Here is a 20,055-nt window from a genome sequence, read left to right on the forward strand (position 1 = left end):
AAAAATCAATGGTTTTCCTCTGACGATTGGCAGGAATGTTTAGACGAAGAACGGCTTATAGAATACGCTTCAAACGGTTGTCAAAATACAAAAGATCAATTGCTTTGGTTAAAGACCATAAGTAAAAACATGACTTATGAAAAATTGTCTGTTCCTTTAGATGAAATAAGTGAAAGATCAGTTTTAAACAAATTTAATTTAATTATCTTCAAGTGGCTACCTAAACCTATGCGCGTTCATTTAAAATTTGAAAAAAGAAATCGATAACTGTTGGCACCGACCAACCACGCCCAACTATGAGATCTCATAGTAGGGCGTGGTTGGTCGGTAAGAAATTTATAAATGTTTCGTATTATTCATGGATCGGAACAATGGGATTGTTTATATATATATAGAATCGATACTTTAATCCTCTCAAAATGTTTTTGATGTTGTTAGCGTTAATACACGTTCTGCATTGTGATTGGTGCGGTAAAACAGCATGCCATTCTTTGTATAATGAATGTATTAATCATAATCTTTTTGCTTGTGATATTTGGAATATCTGTATGTGCGAAAATACATATAAAAATAGTAATGGAGGACCCAATACCATCTGTAGGAAAAGCCAACAGCTCAGTTTAGAGTAAATAAAATAAATCCAAAAAAATCGCTACAAGTAGCACCTTGTTGGAATAAACAAATATTTGGGGTAAATGAGAAAAACTTTAAAAAACCTGACCAAGCTAGAATAGCAGAATCTATTGTTACAGGCTTAACGGGAGCATTGAATTCTAAAAATGTCATTAATGTCGCAAATGCTATAAAAAATATTGCATCTGCAACTAAAAATGTTGCTTCCATGTTACCAAAATTACCCACGTTAACAGATGTTAGAAAAACTTTAAAGAATAATTTATTACCAAAAAATAAGGTATACGCAAGCGATTATATAGCCATGCAACAATTAGGTAAAACGAGACCCTTAAATACACTAGAGGAATATTTATATGGATATTCGGATTACGAAATGTCAAATGCGAGTTCATCTTTGAACTCATCTACAACCTCTTTAAATTCAAACAAAACAACTTCTACTAATAGTAGTGTATTATCTGATTGGAACCAACATTCCGATTATGAAGCTGTGCCTACTACAGACCTTCCTGATTATATGCGATTAAAGAAAGGTAAATATGAATATAAATATAACCCTAAAGAGTTAGATTTTATTAAAGAAGCGAGAGATGCTCAAAATATCGGCGCATATAAACCGATGGATTATTTTAAATAACCGAAGGAGGGTCCCCATTTACCTAAAAGGTATATTCCTATTGGTTCATTCGAGGAAATGCCTCAGGGGATGAGAGTGCAAGAGTCTATATTAAATAAATTATATGGTAGCGACCCATTTGAAGCAGTAGCAGCCAATGATCACGACAGGAAAACGAAAATACTATCATCCAAAAGGAAGAAACGGTTGGTCTCAAAGAAGTACTCACCCCATAAATAATGGCAGAGCAACCACCGAATATAGTAGAGCCTTCCGATATAGATTTTACTATAGGAGACAACGGGTATGAATATAGTAAAGGTTATTATCACGAATTTCAATACAAAAGACATTATACTGTGGAATTAATTTAACTGCAGACACTGTTAATAAAATATACTATCTCCCTTGGGAATTTCTCAATTTATGGTCTGACCCCGAACAATATCATCCTTGTGTAACAGATTTGTTTTACACAGATATGGTTTGCTCCATAAGAATGAGTGATGTAAGAGTAGAAAATCAACTAAAAACCACACAGACATCATCGATACCGTTAGAAATGTCCAATATAGGTATAAGATTGTTTAACACTGAACACGATCAAACCGTTACTGACAGAATGTATCCACTTGCTAAATCGTCAGATTGGGCAATAATTAAATATTTGAAAAACAATTTCACTACTAAATTACCTAAACCGTTGCCGACCATCGAATTATTAGAAAATTCTTTGTTTTTTGACGATCCTACTGGCAAACCCGTAAACGTAAGACTTGCAAGTGCTGTTAATACAAAGGATCAGAGATTTCAAGAGAAAAACAATTGCGCTGAAAAGACCACGTTTGAATTATCTTGGAAAAACGATATTGGATTACGGAAACCAATAAAGTTATTATTAAATAATCCTGAAATTACTGTATCTTTAACAACAATTGACGCTGTGAATACAACAACAGACAACAGAGGCGCGGGATCGTTTATAGCTAAGTTTGATGCTACAAAACCAAATTTAGAAAAAGTAGGATTTTTAACTAAAAGTTACAATGTTTTAAATACTTATAGAGGAGATTATTTTTATGGTCATGTAACTACTCCTCACTATGGTATTAGTAATTTAGTTGCGCGAGCAATGATAGCCGACCCGACGCATGCCGATGTTCAACTACCTGTAATTAATTCCGAATATAACGAAATGATATTAGATAGCAAAATAGTAGCAGGTAGAAAAGTTCATATATATGCTCCTTTGAAACCTTACACTTCTGAAAATATACCAGCAGACTATAAAAATAGTTTTGATATGTATTGGAGTCCTTATACAGAATTTGATCAAAATGCAACCGTGTTTAAAAACAGAGACAACTATGACCACATAACTGACGGCACAACGCCACCTATAGCACCTGAATGGAATTATTTACATAAGACTACACCTTTTACAGGAAATAAAACAATGATACCCTTTTATATATGTTTCGATCCAGCTTATCTAGGCGCTGAGGTTATGCCTACATTTGTTAGATTTAAATTACACTTAACCCATAACATAAGAACTTATGGCAAAGAATGGTTTTACGATATTGCAAATGTATCCCCCGTACAACCAAATTTTAGTAAAACTAATCCTATTCAAAGTCAATTTTCAAAAGATTGTACATATACTACTGTAAGCATGTTTAACCCGTTTAGCAAGAAAGGTGGTAATATATCGTTATTTAACAGTTATCAAAAACTTTTTCATCCTGCTTTTGCTACTATGTTTTTGGGAGTAGCGCCCGCGGAAAGGGAAGAGGAGCCATATAAAAAACGTTCTAAACTTTGTATATAATATTAATGAATATAATCTTTAAATTTATCTAATACATCGGTGTTATTTGTTTCTATTAATTTTGTAGATAAGCTTAATATGTATAATAACTCCTGTCCGCAACTGCTAACAGCAACTAATTCATCATTAGTGAATATATTTGTCAAAGGGCAGCCAAACCATAAAATAGTGCACCGATTTTCGAAAGCTTGAAATTCGGACGGATGCCATTTTAGTATATCATATTTAGAAGAACTATTCATAGTGATAAGAGTTGGATGAGGATCAATTGCTAGAGAGTCTTTATATTTAACATCAGTTGTTAAAGTTTTGCTTCCTTCTAGCAATTGCTTCATTTGTTGGATAACTCCTAAATGTTCGAATACCATTTCGTCGCATCGGTACACTAGCGCATTTGAAAGAGATTGTAGCATAAAAAAAGAAGGAAAGGGCCAGTAGGACAGTTGAAATATCCGATTTCTTGAGGTAGAAAATTACTATATAACAAGTTTGCGAAAAACGTTTTGCCTGAGTCAGAGGGCCCGCATAATATCAATCCGCGCTTTTTATAATTAAGATTAAAAATAAAAGAAGCTAAAAGATTTCGCAGGCGCATCACAGACATGGTATTCTGTGTGGCAATATGACTGAGTAGAAACATCACTGCTCCTAACTTAGACGTATTGACACACTCGACAACTCTAGGAGTTAATACATCACTAATTCTTATCCTAAGATAGTTCTGTCTAAATATGGTTTTCTTGGTACTTTCTAAGAATCTAACGTCTATTTGATATTCTAGTTCTCTTAACTTTTCGTCACTCTCTAACAAATTGTCGTAGTGTCTAGAATTTATCACACAATTATTTTTCAAGTAACTACAAAAGGTTTCCTTACGTTCTGATTTTACTGATGGTGTTTTCTTTGTTACAATTGGCTGATCGTCTTCAACCGATTAAAAATCAAACGTTACATGTGCTTTAAGGAAGTCAAATAATGTTATTAATGTAACCAAAGAGGTTTTTAAAGTATTTTGGGGACCCAACGTGCTTAACTTTAATTCTTTTCTAGCACGTAAAGCACTGGGTCTCAAACCGCTCTTTATGTCTGCTTGAACATCCCATGCATTTATATCTTCTAACGCTGAAGAATCGTCTTCTGATTGACAAGAGGTCAGTGTCTGGTTTCGATTTTCCAATACTGTGCATGGCGAAAATCTCATGTGTGTGTTCCTGTCCGTCGAATTCTGAAGATTTGCCATTGAAGTATTTGCAGACGATATAGGTCTTAGTCTGTAGGGGTATATATAAGAGTTTGCTTTTCTTTTCATCGTACCACATGTAATTGTTTGGTTTTCCTGAATAAATCACATGGAATATCTCAAAACCGTGAACAATGTCAGGATTAAACACAAGTAATTCCTAAATAGATATTTATGGAACATTTACATAAATAATAATGGTTACAATCAACATTATGACATACTTCACAACAATAACATGTACCTTTTTACAATCAAAACAATAATCGTCGTTATTATATGGAGGGGAGTATTTATTATGGTTACATATATTATATGAACTTACGGAATTGTCGATGGTAATTATCGGACAGTTCACTCCTCTAACTGGTCCATTATCACAGCAAGGTTCCGTTTTGACTTTGTCAGGGCTTTTAGGTGGTCCTGACACTTCACCTTCGATGTCCGAATCGCTGTCGATTTCGATAATGTTTTTTGCAGTAGTCTTAGCTCCTGCTCCTTCGTTTTGATCAATCTTTTCAGCGTTTTCTTGGTTTCTGATTTCATCATTCGGAACGATTTCGCTATAGTTTTCGGACTGTTCTCGTAGTCCGGTTCCATGAAGCGATTTTGAAGATCCACCATCGTTCCCAGTAACGTCTTCAATTCTCGCTCCATCTTCGCCATGTACGATAACCAGTTTGATATCTTCGTCATGCTCTTCATTTTCATCAATCTGGAATGGTTTGTATCGTCGCTGTTTCGTTTTGAACCACAAGATTTCTCTAAGTTCCTCAACGTCGTTTGAGTTGCATCAATTGGCAATAAGGTCGTCGTACTGTTTCTCGAGTGCGGCGATATACTCCTTTTCTGTTTTTTTGGCGTTGTCTCGTTTTTCGATGGCAGTGAGTTTTCGTTTGCCAGATCTTGTTGTTTGAATAGATCTTTCGTATTTAGACATTTTTCACAAGTATTGCCTTCACAATCGCAAAAAAATTGACAAAATTCGTTGTCGTTGTAAAAACTCATTATAAATGATTTTATATTTGAAAAACATTTTATATACAAATATTTAATCCTTTAATTGAGAAAAAAACAAAAAGATTATCTCTTACTATAAATAGCTAATCCGCATTCCACAGCCATGAATAATACAAAACAACTTACCGACCAACCACGCCCTACTCTGAGATCTCATAGTTGGGCGTGGTTGGTCGGTAAGTAGCTCGAAACTGTTTTCCTTTGCATATCACGTTTGATTGCGAAACCGAAACACGCGACGGACATTTAATTTGTTATTGCCACAGCGTGACTCTTTTGTGCACGAATGAAAAGTCGAGTGCTGAAATTTTTGGTTACGACACGCAAAGTACAGTTTTGCGAGAATCGACCGCGTTTTTTTAAATACAAAAGAAAGTATGGAATTTTTGTTTAAAAAGTTGCCTTCTCTAAAAGGTCTCTTCAGCAGCATGTCAATCCGTTATTGGAAGCTGTTCGTTTAAAACGTTGGCAAAGAGTGGAAGATGTGACGGATTTGGAGAGTCTTTTTTTTGTGTGTTTTTGATCGTGTTTTTGATCTTTTTATTATATGCTATGTCGTTGTCGCATTAATGCAAGAAAAGTTAAAAGAAAATCAATTGCTCCGTATTTCGTCGCAAGAAAGACAACAGTTATTTGATCAAGGGCACCTAAAATGCACGATTTGCAAATTGTCAGTCGACAAACGCATTTATGAAAAAGCCATTTTGGCAAGCAATCATAACGTGTACCAATGCAAAGACGCTTGGCATGCTCCCATCGTTTACATTCTATTCGGTAATCTTAGCTAAATGAATCATTTTACTCTTAATCATTTCAGTTCAAATTATTTGCAAGTTACAAATAAAGACGATATCGAGAAACATTTGTTTTATCTTTTTCGGATTTTTACATGTTTTTATATGTTTGAAAGTCGCGTATTAAGTCGTGTTCAAAATGGAAGTTTGTGTGAATATTTAATGCTTAGTAATGATACACTGTTAGCGTTAGTCAATACTGTTCGAAGAACATTTGAATTAGACGAAGAGTCGTTCGAAGATATGTTATCAAATTCGTATTTTTTTATAATGAAATGTTGTTGCTTGTTCGCAAAATCAATCGTCTATATACAGGTTATTCAGTTGTTTTAAAGTATTTCGTTTTTACGAGTAGCGTAAGCAAGTTAGGACAAGTATGGGATCATTGTCTTGTGGCAGGTGCAAGTTTGAGCATGTCGGAACAAACCCTAAATGAAGTTGTCAACAATAACAAAGCAGCACTTGAAACATATTTGCAGGCTCTTCTTTATCGTTATAGCGATCATGCAGTAATTGATCACGATCATTGGACTGGCTCTGTGTTGGGTTTCGCGCATTCGTATTGCAATATGCAATATGGCAGAATTGAAAAACCTCGCGTTGACATTTTCTCGCATAATGCTCCATTCGATCACAACGTGATGATCAATAAGCACTTTGAAGAATATTGCAGCTTTTCGTGGTCACATTAAGACGATCCTGATTTAAGCGATTTTGATAACATCGTCAAGCGATTGTTACTAGAAAATTCTTTATTTATTACAAGCAATATGAGCAAGATTTAATCGTTATCGTTTGGTGATTTGTGTGTGTTCAAAGACAGTTATCGTATTACAAACACGTCGCTGGCGGACGCTACTCGCAATTTAGACGCAAAATCAAAAGAACAAGTGCGTTTGTCGGTCATACACTATTTGATAAAAACTAAAATCGTGACCCCTGGAGTTGAAGAACTAATTAGCAATGCCGAGGGGAATCAGTTTTTTACAAGAAAAAGTTGCTTTCCCTATTCGAAAATTAAATATGAAACGTTGGAAGAGCCGCTCGTCGACGTCTACGGTAATGCGTGTTGCCCGCCTATCGAAGATTTTTTACATAACAAATTGAGTCGATGTAAAAACGATGAAGTCAAACGTATTGCGTTAAAAGAACCTTATGTAAACGTGCTTGCCATCTTGAAAATGTTAAACTTGAAAAAATATTTCACTTTGCTGGAAATTTATAATGTGATTGACACGATCGCTTTGGCATTTGTTCTTTATGATTTTGACAATAAAATTTATAACGAACTTAATTTTCATGTCATCTCTCTACTTTCTTCTTTTTCCTTTTCAAGTAAAATGAATTCGTGTAACGGTAATATTGCCATTCAGCATCCTCCTTCTAAAGAACATCATCGCATGATCGAAGAATCCATGAAAGGTGGCATGTCTATTAACGGTACACAAAGTGTAGCTTTGGACACTTCGTTTTTTAAAAAGGTTTCGCATGTACAACCCAATATGTCGAATAAAATTTTGATAATGGATGAAAACGGTCAATATGCAGACGCCCAAGAACTACTTTTGCCGTTTGCTAGGCGTAGTTTTATTGAATATCATTATCATATGTTGCAAAAAGTGGTTGACGTTTACGGTGGCGAATGTAATGGTTTGTTTGTTAAAGGTGCACTTTTAAGATGCATCATTTAAATAGACGAGCGTTACCATTGGCTCACAGGTGGTATTTCGCCGTGTATTAAAAGCGACAGCCTTTTGTTAAGCGATTTATCGCCGAGCGAAATCTTAGATAAACGGAAATGGGATACGCGTTCAAATGCCTATCGAAGAGCCGTTGACAAAGGCGAAAGACTCGTATACAAATTGGACGAGCAGAAAACTGTCGAATCTTTGGATCGACTCCTGTAAATGACTGAACATGAACATGTCGTAATTGCTAAAATACTAGCCGTTGTAGCCGTTATTTGTTACAATGTAGCAAAAGAGTTTGTCAGCAGTTTATCGAAAAAGAGAGCCGAAACAAATGCCTTTGGCGATAAAGTAAAAGACGGATCCTTTAAATTGATGATCAACGGTCATTATGGCTGGACGGTGCGACAAAGCGAGGCCTATAAAAATTGCAAGTTTATAGTGAACAAGCAAAAGTGTCTAAGAAAAAGTTTACAAATTATAATTGAGGCGGTGGATTATTTAAAAGAACAAGGCCTATTAGAAATTCAAACCTACTTGCCGGCTAGTTTTGTTGACTCTTTTAGACGTGGATGATATCGATTTAAGCGATAAACGAATTCGACGCGACGGAATTGACTCTTATTCAAGTATTTATTAACACTTAATAATGACTGAATTATTTCATTTCGATACAAAAAGCGTGTATTCGCCCGATCAAAAAATAAACGAGTTTGATGCGTTGCTGATCACGTTGAGAAACGTAGAAGTGAACGAGTCGTTTTGTTTGGTCAGAACAAAAAGAAACGTTTTTAACGATAGCTTACGGTTGGTGGCTTGTGGCATATTGATACACGCTAAAAAAAAGCGTAACCGTTTTTGCTAGTGTTATTAAAAGAGCCCTTATGAAAGAAAGTATTTTTTGTCAGCTTGTCGCGACCGACACTGATTCTTTATTTTTCAGTATATATGGTGATTTGTGCGAAGATTTCGATATTAAAGTTAAAAATGCGTTATCAAATGACGAGCATTTTGAAGCGATGATGGACTACTAAAATTATCCGAAACAGTACAAACTCTATTCTACTCTTTAACAAAAGATAACGCATCGTTTTCAAAACGAATTGCCTAACAAGCTCATCATTTTTGTAATTGCTCTCGCTGCCAAATGTTATAAAGTGTCGTTTGTCGACAACTCGCACAAATTTAGAGCAAAAGGCTTTCCTCAACAACATTTGTTATCGTCACATTACGTCAACGGTCTTTCTTTGTTTGCTTTGGAAAATTATTTTGTCAGCAGTGCGGAGTGTTTGAACAAGCACTTTATTTAAACAAAATCGACTTCAGTTTACAACAAAAGGCATCGAATTGCGCGAGAAAAAATTAAATTATATGTATAAAGTTAACTCAAAACTGTATGTATGCAATAACGGTTTGGGGCTCATTCGTGGCGTTATTCGTTTGCGTGCATTGAGAGAATTAAACAAATTAGTTGAGAATGACATGGCGCAGTTGTGTAGTGTGAGCATTTGCGTCGGCTGTTTGAATTAGAAAAAGAAATGATAAAAACTTGTCCTTATTTACAAAAAAGAGACGTCTTCATGAGACACTTTGCATTGCCCATTTTAAAATCGATACAAGAAAATACCGAATAAATCTTTTTTGTTATTTACTTTTTTTAATGACGACAAGAAGAAAAAAAAAAGGAAGACGCAAACGAGGCGCTGTGTCAAAAAAGAGGATTTGCTTCGCCACTCAACAAATCCAGTGAAATTGGCGATAAAGAACCGGCTTCGGAAAAATATGAAATTTTCAAAAAGCACGTCGATGTCTATCCAGCTAATGTGCTCATCGTGGGACCTGTGAATTCAGGCAAAAGCAAATTGACTCGCTCGATTGTGATGAACGGAAAGTTTGAAGCCAAACATTACCACCTGATTAATAAACGTGAGCTAGCCAAGGAACAAAAACAAGAATGGCGACGCGTGTGTCTAAGCGACTATTCCAAATTAAAAAGCGTTTATTTTCACGAGCTCGACGGAAAGAAATCCTTGGACGAAATCATCGCTAGTCTCTTGCAAATTCAACAGGACGCTTACGAAACACGAGATAGCAACAGAAAAACGAAAACAGTATTTATCTTTGACGACATCCAAGATGACTGTTTAAAAAGTTCGCAGTATAGCAATTTGATTACGAGCGGTTCTTATGTGCAAATAAGCACAATCAGCTGTTTTCATGCTCTTCCGTTAAAACACAATTCTAAATGGAGCACGTTAGTAGGCAATTATAAACTCATAGTCGCATTTAGCGAGTCGTCTGAAATCAGTCGCATCCTCATGGAAAAATTCCCGTCGAGCAATCGCAATCGAAATTCAGCAGTGCATCTTTTAAAAGAAATCACAGCCGATCGGACAAAGCACGAACATTTGGCGTTGTTCCGAGAACACACGGCAAAATTACTTATTTACTTAATTACATGGCAAAATTACTTATTTAATTTTAAATTACTTAAAATTGTTTATGTACCGATCGCTAGTAACGGCGAAGCCGACTATGAGTTTACGCAATCTAAAATTTGAAAACAAACCGTGGACAACTTTTGTTAATCATAATTACATTCGTGTGCCATGCCAAAAAAAATGTCAACAAAGTGGTAAATTTAAATAAAAAGGACTCAGAATTGGACGAGGAACCCCCTGAATTTGAAGATGACGAACCCATTGTTTTTCAGATAATAAAAAACGAAAGCTCGAGTATGTAAATAAAAAACTTAAAAAGTCGCTTTTCAAGTTCAGAATGTAGTAGCAGTAGCGAGAGTAGCAACGACAGTAAAGTTTAAGACCATTAAAGATCTTGACATTTGGCTCGCCAGCGAACTTTAAAGCGACGAGACGCAGGTCAAGAAAGAAATTACACGACTAAACGAACTTGATAAGAAATCTTTACTTGATCTTGAAGCGCGCACAAAAGAGGAAAGGAAAGAAGAACTCGATCGCTTCATCACCTACCAGTATAAAGAAACGGAACTTCAATGCAAAATAGACAAGAAAAAAGCCATGCGAAGTATTAGTTTGGCAGTGCGAAGTAATATTTTTGTTCCTGATTTAAAAAAAAGAAAAATCTTAACTGAAAACGATATCATCGTATACAGGGTCACTTTGTACAGAAACTTAATCCGACGTTCATGCTGTCCGGTGATTTTTTTACAAACGACGAGCGAAACGATATTATCAAAGCGTTCCAGGACTATGTTGATCCGTGCATCAAGTTGTTTCTAGGAGAAATGTTAATTCCGTACTCGACAGAGGACGAATCAGGCAAGCTAAAAAGAAAAACTTTTAAAAAACAAGAAAGAAATAATTTAATAATAGACTACGTTAGCGTTCACAAAGATACACTTTTACGTTATTTCAATTCGCAGGACTTTCGCAAATTTATCAACATGGTCAACATGTACTTTTCTAAAATTTATGCTTTTAAAAGCAGCACTCCATCTGACATTATTATATGTCACGCGCGCTCGTACTTTTATTATACTTATGGAATAAACAAGAAATTCTAAATATTTAGTTTTTTTATTTTTATTTTGGAAAAAAAAATGAAACGAGTTTTTAATCCGCCTACTGTTGACGAACTTTATAATGGTATTTTAAAAAAACTAAAAGCTAACCGAAATGAGTTGAGTAAATTGGATTATTTGAAGGAAGCAGCAAAAATAGAAAAAAGTGATGAAGTTATTAAAATGACGCCTAGCGCAAATAAAAATTACGCTATTGAATCGGAACTATTAACGCTGCCTCACTTTGGACAATATGCCGAAAATCAATGGAGCGATCAAGGGCAGTACGAAATGGCAGCCGAACAGCAACTTGAATTTAATCGCGCATTGGAAGAACAATACCCATACATGACTTTGCTCGCTGTTGACGCGCCTAATGTAATAACAAATTCAAACGTATGGAATGCGTTCCAAAGTGTTAATCATGACATTCCTGTTTTTGTTGATTTGCTAAAGAAAAATAAAATTGATGAATTTAATGCAAGGAATAGCACGCGACAATCGGTTAAGTTTAATTGATCACAAAGCCAAGCAAAAGATTTGCAAACGCAACGAAGCGAAGCGTTAAACGACTTTTACAAACCTCCAACCAAGCCTGCGCGTCATGTCCTTGTACCGTTAGAAACTCACTAGTTTTATGATCTCTACCGTGACGTAAACGAAATTGAAAAAGCACAACTGCTAAATAACGCGAGGCTTGCAGACGAAAATCTTATCAAAGGTTGGATCGGAAAAGCGTTGAAAGGACACAGCGGAAGTCTTCAAGAGAATGCCTATAAACTTTTGTTTGCTTTTTTGAAAACGGACAGCAATGTTGTGGCAAACAATGTTCTCTTTTTTTTTAACGTATAAAAATAAAGTCTTTGATACAAATAAAGCTTTAAAGAAGATCATATCCAATATGACTAATAAACAACTACTTCCTCTTTCTGACGAACGTCTCGTACATCAGAAAGCCAATAACATCTCTTCGCTGATCAACACGCACGTCAGCGAAGAACCCAAGTATGTACTATACGATAAGTAGGATTTAGTGTACTTGCCTTTTTCAAAACTTTTAAAAGCTGCCACAAAAGAACAAGTTCTATTTCGTGACACTAAGAAATGGGACAACGCTTCGTTGGACGAAACACAACGAAAAGATTTTAAATGGGTTTCTTTGAATACCAGTTTTGCTACAGCGAGTCTTCTCAATGATACTTCTTTTTACAATAAACTCATTGAACAGCTCATTGGCAGTCTTGAAGATGTTGTCAATAGATGGATCATGGATCTTCTAGAATACTATCGTACGTTTGGGCAACAGGTTATCGACGACATGATGGACATTGTGAGAGAATCTCAAAAATTTATCGTACCTGAGTGTCTACAAAAATTGAATTACTTGACAAAAAAATTTTATAAAGCCGACGATATAGACTCGGGTCTTATGTTTTTCTATATATTATCGTATCGGTTTTTTCATCACGTTGCGGAGACAAGTCTTTAGTTCTGGCGTTCACGCTGCTATCATGAACATAATGGACAAGCAAAAGGAATTTATTGCTAACGTTATTGACAACTTGCCTAACATGTTCAACACGAGTAGCAACGTTTCTGTTCAAGCCAAAATTGATACGATCATGGTTATGAGCACGCTTTACAATAATAATGCCAGTTCGTTACCTTTTCTTGTCAGTGAATATTCAATGCTCGCTAGCGATGGTAAACCAAAGATGGTCAAAGAATTTGGTTTTAAATACGTCTCCTTTATAAAATTTGATCAAAACACGCCGCCTAACGTCATCACTAAAAAGATTCACACAATGCAACTTAGAAGCGACGCAAAAGAAATTCAAAAAGCAGCTCAAACGGTTCGTCAGCGGCTTGAGTTTTTTGAAAAACCCGAAAGCAGTTTCAACATGGACAAAAGTCAGAATTTTTCTACGTCCACTCCACTCAAAAATAAAGAGTATAGCGATCCGAAAGGTAAAAGTAGACCTATAAATGTTGAAGAGGAAACATATACGCCGGATACACAAAAGCAAATTGAGGATTTAAAGTCACAAATTGCTTCAAAATCAGCAGCTTCCAGTTTAAAAGATGGATAAGATTGATGATCTTGTGGCTTCGGCTTTTCAAAGTTTGCTTTTTGGTCTCAACTCGATTGCAAAAGTAAAAAAAAACTTGTTAGCTTTACGAAATGGCAGCAAAAGCGGTCAAGATCAAAATCTCTTCGACAATATTAGAAAATTTCGAGAAGAAAACGATCCCTATAATAAATTAATAAAGAGGTGGAGCGAATCGTCGTTGTTGTTTAAAGTGACGAACGTGTTGAGCAAGATAGAAGAGCCACAAAAACCGTACAGTTATCGCACGCATAAAAAAAGTTATCATTTGCCAGGACAATATTTTCATTGCGATTTGGCCGATATGTCTGTTTTTAACACGGATAAAAAAGTATATTGACGTAATTATTGCTTTGTTCTCGTTGACGGTGTCAGTGGACTTATTCGTTTTAAAGTCAGCATCGGCAAAACAGCCAAAGAAATACTTGTTGCGCTTAAAAGCTTATTCGAGCACATGATCAAGTCTCTTTGCAAACCGACAGAGGCGGTGAATTTTTTAACAAACATTTTGAAGCGTGGTGTATTGAAAATAAAATTACGCATATTTCTTCAATAAATCTTCAAAAAGCTTATCTTGCTGAAAGCGCTATTCGACGCCTCAAAGATATGTATTAAAAATTACGTTTGGCTAAAAAATTGACAGACAAAACGGATTGGACTAATTTTTTACCGTTAGTAGAAGATAAGCTGAACAAATCAAAACGCGCAGTTTCCGGCATCGCGCCCGAACAACTTAATTTGGATACGAGTCAAGGCGAAGCTTTGCGCATGCTCGATAGTTTTCAAGATCAAAAGAAAGCTCGTTTGACCTTTAAAAGCCAAAATTTATACCGCATAGAAGAGGAGACGCTGAAAAAAAATTACCTATTTTAAAACCGTTACTGGTCGGCATGAAAGTGTACAAAAGAAATTTCAATACAGATCCGCGACTCAAATTTGCGAAAGCGACAACTAATGTTGTTTCAAAGTGGGATTTGGAGAACATTTATAGCATTGTAAAAGTTATACTCAATAACGATTACACACATTAAGGAAATGGAATTACCTGCAAACATTATAGTTTTAACAGAGGATCAGTTCGCGTTAAGATTAGTAAACGACTACTTGCGACGCATGATAAGCACAGAATTCGTGCCTATATTTGAAAAAGGAGGCATGGACTCTATCCTCAATACTCTAATAAAATATGGTTTTTATTTAAGAAGCATTCAATATTATATGAATTTTGAAAAGGAAGCCGGCGCCTACACTGAATCGCTAAATTTAGCCACGGATTTGTTTTCTCAGAATGTAAACGGTGTTTCTTCGACACGCACGCTTCTTTATGCCTTACAAATACTTCAACCCAGCGCAGACGTGTTCACCAAATGGTTCAAGGTGCCGCTGACTCATCGCAAACCCAATTCAACAAATCAAGTTATAAAACGCAGCGACTTATATTTTGACGTGAACCCTTTCTACATGAATAAGCGATTTCAAAATAACGTGCTTTTGCTGCCTTCAAAACTTTTAGGTAACTATCAAACTGCGCACGGAAATGATCTATTCGGCATTGATTTTGTTAAAGACGTCAACGGTAATGCGACATTACAATACACATGGTCGCAAGCTATTGTGCGGCCGTGGCGCAGTGGTTAGAGCGCTTGCTTTATAAGCAGGAGATCCAGGTTCGAAACGAACTCTGGACAAATTTTCGCGTCACGGTAAGGAAGGAGGCGTGAACTTCCTGGTTAAATGCACTTCCGCGGTGCTCTGTGAAAGACCGTTAGGACTTCTTGGGGCACCTAAAATAAAAATTAAAAAAAAAAAAAAGCTGCTGCTCCTGATTTTTATTTATGGTACGGGCGAACAAAATTCAGTTAAGAAGACACAAGCGGATGGGATAAAACTAACCCATGGTTTCCAATGCAAATCAGCTCTAAGCGACAACTTGCATTGCCTGATCTCATGGTTTATTCAAATTCCACTGATCGCGGTCCTGATGAACCAGTTGTATTTGATTTTGGACTGTGGTCAAATATTAATCGCGACATACAAGGACCTACTCCATATGAAACCTTATTTAATTGGGCGCGAAAATTTTATCAATTTTTCGGTCCCGATCCACCCAATCCTTTGGTGCACGCATGGCAAAATAAACCTCTGGCAGAAGTTAAAGCTTTGCCGTTTTTAGTGTTTGTTGAACATTACAAGAACACTACAGATGCAGAAGTATTAGATATGATCGATCCTTTCCGTCCTCACTATAACATGACCAAAACAAGCAACAGACGAATCGTTTACCGCATTACGCTTAGTGAATACGACATTTACCGCATTACGCTTAGTGAATACGAATAAGACTCGATCTATTATGTGAATAAAATTAAAATGGATTTGTATCTGGCAAACATGATAAAGGCTACCGGACCGATAGCTCCAGCTGAAAAAGAAATGCAAGCTTTTTTTTATAAACAATTTTTGCCTTGGAGTTTCGCTCAATGCATTAAACATGTAATGAGTGACCCGCTCGTGCAAAAAAAATCCATTCAATACATTGACAAGACTCAAAGCATGACACCATGATACGATTCTGATTCTGTTCCTATCGTTGAAACAATTTATCGCACGTGTGTTGACTCGATACCACCCCTTTTACGTTTGACAAAAATTCTCCAGACATACTTAAATTTCTACTAGGAAACATGGTAGGAGAATATATGCTCAACAATAAAATTGTGCCAACTAATTTACCAGTCATTGCTAACATTCCTCAATTTCCTCCTCATCATCTTCTCTTTCTGCAACAACAACTTTTTTTCCTTGCGATTTCGATAACGACCATTATACCACCTACGGGTTTACTTTTCAAAATGTTCAGTTTAATGACATGCCTATGCTTACTTAGCTAGCAACGAATTGGTGTGGAAAGAATATCAATGGCAGACTCCTCAATTTTTTCCCTACGCCTTAGGAGAAAGCTCTCCTTTACAAATCTTTAAATCGTATGGCTTAAAGTATTAGATGTGCCATATGATTACGCTAATATCACAAATGTCAACGAATCGTTTTGGATTTTGCCGTCATTTACAAACATTTTTAACAACGAACCCAGTGTAAAAACAGCAAGGAGGTTTCTCGTGCCTCCGGCTACAATAAAAACTAAGATTTCTTCTACTGTAACTGAAAATGTATTTATATTAATGAAAAATGTTGACATTTTAAAAAGCGACCCGACAGCTGACAATGGTCAATATTTAGAAGTTTTATTTTATGAGGACGAATCCGTTCCCATATTCAGTAACGACCTTAAGTGAGCGTAAATCGACCGCTTTTGTTCAACGAAAAATTGCAACCAATGCAGAAAATCGACAAAAGAATAACCGTGCTTCTAGAGCGCGATAGATCGCTCGTTGGAGTAGAAAAAAATCCCTACTCTTTTAAAATGTCTGCAGCCAACGTACGCGACCTGAAAACTTTTCTTTACGGAAAAAGAAAGTTTAACTGTACGCTAGCAAACATATTAAACATATTAAATCGCGTATTAAATTTTAAACCTACCGACAAAAACGTTTAGATTATTATGGACAGCATAATGCAAACTCCTACTTTTGTCAATAACACGGTTTTAGACAATGTCATCATGTCATTTGACATGGCGCCGTATCTCGTCATTGACGATAGCATTGTTCAAATTTATTTTGAAAACACAATTAGACCACAATTTGAAGGATTTTACCAAACATTTGTCATTAACGATGCTGACGATTTTAAAAATTTAAAAATAACCTTTGTCAATTTGGATCTTGTGCCTCTTCAATTCGATGAAACGACAACATTCATTAACCCTAATTTTACGTTTTATATTCAACCGTTGAATTAAAATCTTATTATGATAAACGCAATGAGCTAGTAACAAAAAAAGCCAGTGAAATAAATGTTCAACAGTCCAAGAAACAGATACTTTGTTACAAAGGGTTTAAGACACTCTTTAAATCCGCTCGGACGAGTATTTGATCGGAGCAAATATATTTTAGAAGAGGAAAATTAAAAACTGAAAAATGTATTCATTAATTTCAACGAATAACTCGAACTCCTATAACAGCAGCTAGAAAGAGAAACACACGAACAACAGCAACAATTCTTAAAATTCAAAGATGACCTCTCACAACAAAAAACACCAAAACAAGTCGAGTTTCCAGTTGAAAAAATTACAGAGGTGCCTGTTGTTAAAAAGCCAATGTTTGAAAAACCTATGATGAGGGAACCCTTTAAAAAATCTTCCATTCATTATCAAGTCGAAAAAACTCGTTATCTTTGTGCAATGTGCCAAAATGCAGTTAGTGCCGTGGACATTAAACAAGGATATTGCAAAGACTGTCACAAGAGAGAGTCGTTGTTTGTAAAAAAAACACCGCCAGTAAACAAGAATAAAAGAAAGCACAAGTATATGACTAAGGGTTACAAAAAAGCGTTGAAAGAAGTTAAAAAAAAATTTAACAGGAAGAGGATTGATTTTTTGTAAATAAGGTTTTTTTTAAAAATAATATATATTCTTAAATGCATACAGACTCGTTATTTTGTTATAAATTTCGCGGGTACAAATTTTAAACAGAGAAGTACATCTTCAGTTCACTTTTTTATGTCGCTTGCATTCAAAAAGAAGAAATAAAAAAAAATATTACTTTTGTTTTTTTTTGTTTACGCAAGAAACATTTTTTTAAAAAAAAAAAAAAGATGGATGAAACAAGCCTCCGCTCACTGCGCAATTGACAAGAAGAAAAAGAAAACTATCAAGACCGATGGAAAGGTTTTGATATGCCTGTGCAACAAGGAGAAGTTTAACCGATTTTGACGTTGAATATTACCCCGACACCAATACTGATATGAAAGAAAAAATTCAATTTACAATTCAACCAGGTGAAAACCTCGTTTATCGCACCATGATGCTCAATTTTACTTTAAATCTTTACAAATCGTTTGCGAACAATGTACTCACCCCTTTTACTGCTGCCGACGCTGCATTTATAAGAAAAGTCGCTCTGAGAGCCAATTTTTGCTTAAATCTTATCAAACCCAGTGGGCACAATGATGTTGAAATAACGTTGAGACAACGTCGCAAACCGACAAAATGCAATGTTGAAACAATGTTGAAATTTGGTGGAATTGGAAACAAAATCCGAAATTGAAAACCACGACGTTAAAACAACGTCGATGAAAACGTTGTTTCAACTTTGTTCTAACGTCTTATCAACTACATATCATCCATATTTCAACTTCGATAAAATGAAAATTAAAAGTTTAACGTTAAAATTACGTTGTTTTAACGTCTTATCGACAATATATCAACCATATATGGTTGATATATTGTCGATAAGACGTTAGAACAACGTTCAAACAACCTAATTTCAACGTTAAATTTTGATCATTTGATAAAAACTATACAGCCTATTGGATATAACTTATATCCAATAGGCTGCAGCCATGTTAAATTTGTCATCGTTAACATGTTAAATTGTCTCGACTTGGATTGCGATAAAATAAGACAATAAAAAAGCAATATTTTGCGCTAAAAGTAGTGTATTTCATGTTCAAAAAATTATTTCAAGGGAGTTTATATAAGAAATAAATAGAATGTTACCATTTTATATATGCATTTTATATTTACATATTCGAATCGTCATTTACGCACCGACCGCCACCATTGGATCTGTCGGGTGCATATCTCAACAAACTCATGATATCTGCTCTGACTTCAGCAAGCGTAGCAGTCGTTTTACTAAGCATGACGCTCTCTATAAAAAAAGGTATTGCCTGAGTAATTTGCAACAAGTACAGCAAGAACTTGATTTAAAGTAGCACCAAAGCATCAAATTGTGTTTTTCAATAACAGATAACATTACTCATGACTTACCAACAACAACCTAACAAATGTTTGTGCCTTTAAATTTCTCTTTACCCTTGCCGCCAGCCATGTTGAACTTTGATTGTAAACCATTGGTCATCAACCTACAACAAAAAGTTATTATTTTTATAAATACATTAAACTTTGATTCAATATCAGGTTAGGTAGCCCAATGGCACCGCGTATACCGCGGAATTCCGAATGGTTTTAAAATTTCAAAAATTCAATGACTTTTTTTTTTGTAGAAATAGGTCAACTTCAATAAAAATTATACATATATATAATAGATCATCCAGGTCAAATTTTAAAAAAAATCCGAAAAATTGTTTGCGGAAAAAGTCCGGAATATCCCCCCTCCCCCTTATTTTCCCTCCTGATTTTCTTTCATCTGAGTTGCTTTTTATTTTTTAGTTTTAAATTTCATCCTGTAAGATAGAGTCTGAATTATATTCAGAATCTACTATTGCAGTAGCCTCACAATTACTGCTGCTACAGACATCTTCATTTAATGAAGCTGAGCAATCAATATCAATGTCACTACTAAGAAGCTCCTTAACCAAAACATTATTCCGTCTCCATTGCTTTAACCGGGTAGCCATTCCCCTAAACAACAGAAGGCACTTTTATAGTATGTATATATACACTTATATGTTGTCTGAAAGTTTTCTTCCGTATTTTGTTGACAAAAAGTAAAAGT

The sequence above is a fragment of the Hydra vulgaris genome, chromosome 03 (assembly GCF_038396675.1).
Source record: "Hydra vulgaris chromosome 03, alternate assembly HydraT2T_AEP".
In the NCBI taxonomy this organism is placed as follows: Eukaryota; Metazoa; Cnidaria; class Hydrozoa; order Anthoathecata; family Hydridae; genus Hydra; species Hydra vulgaris.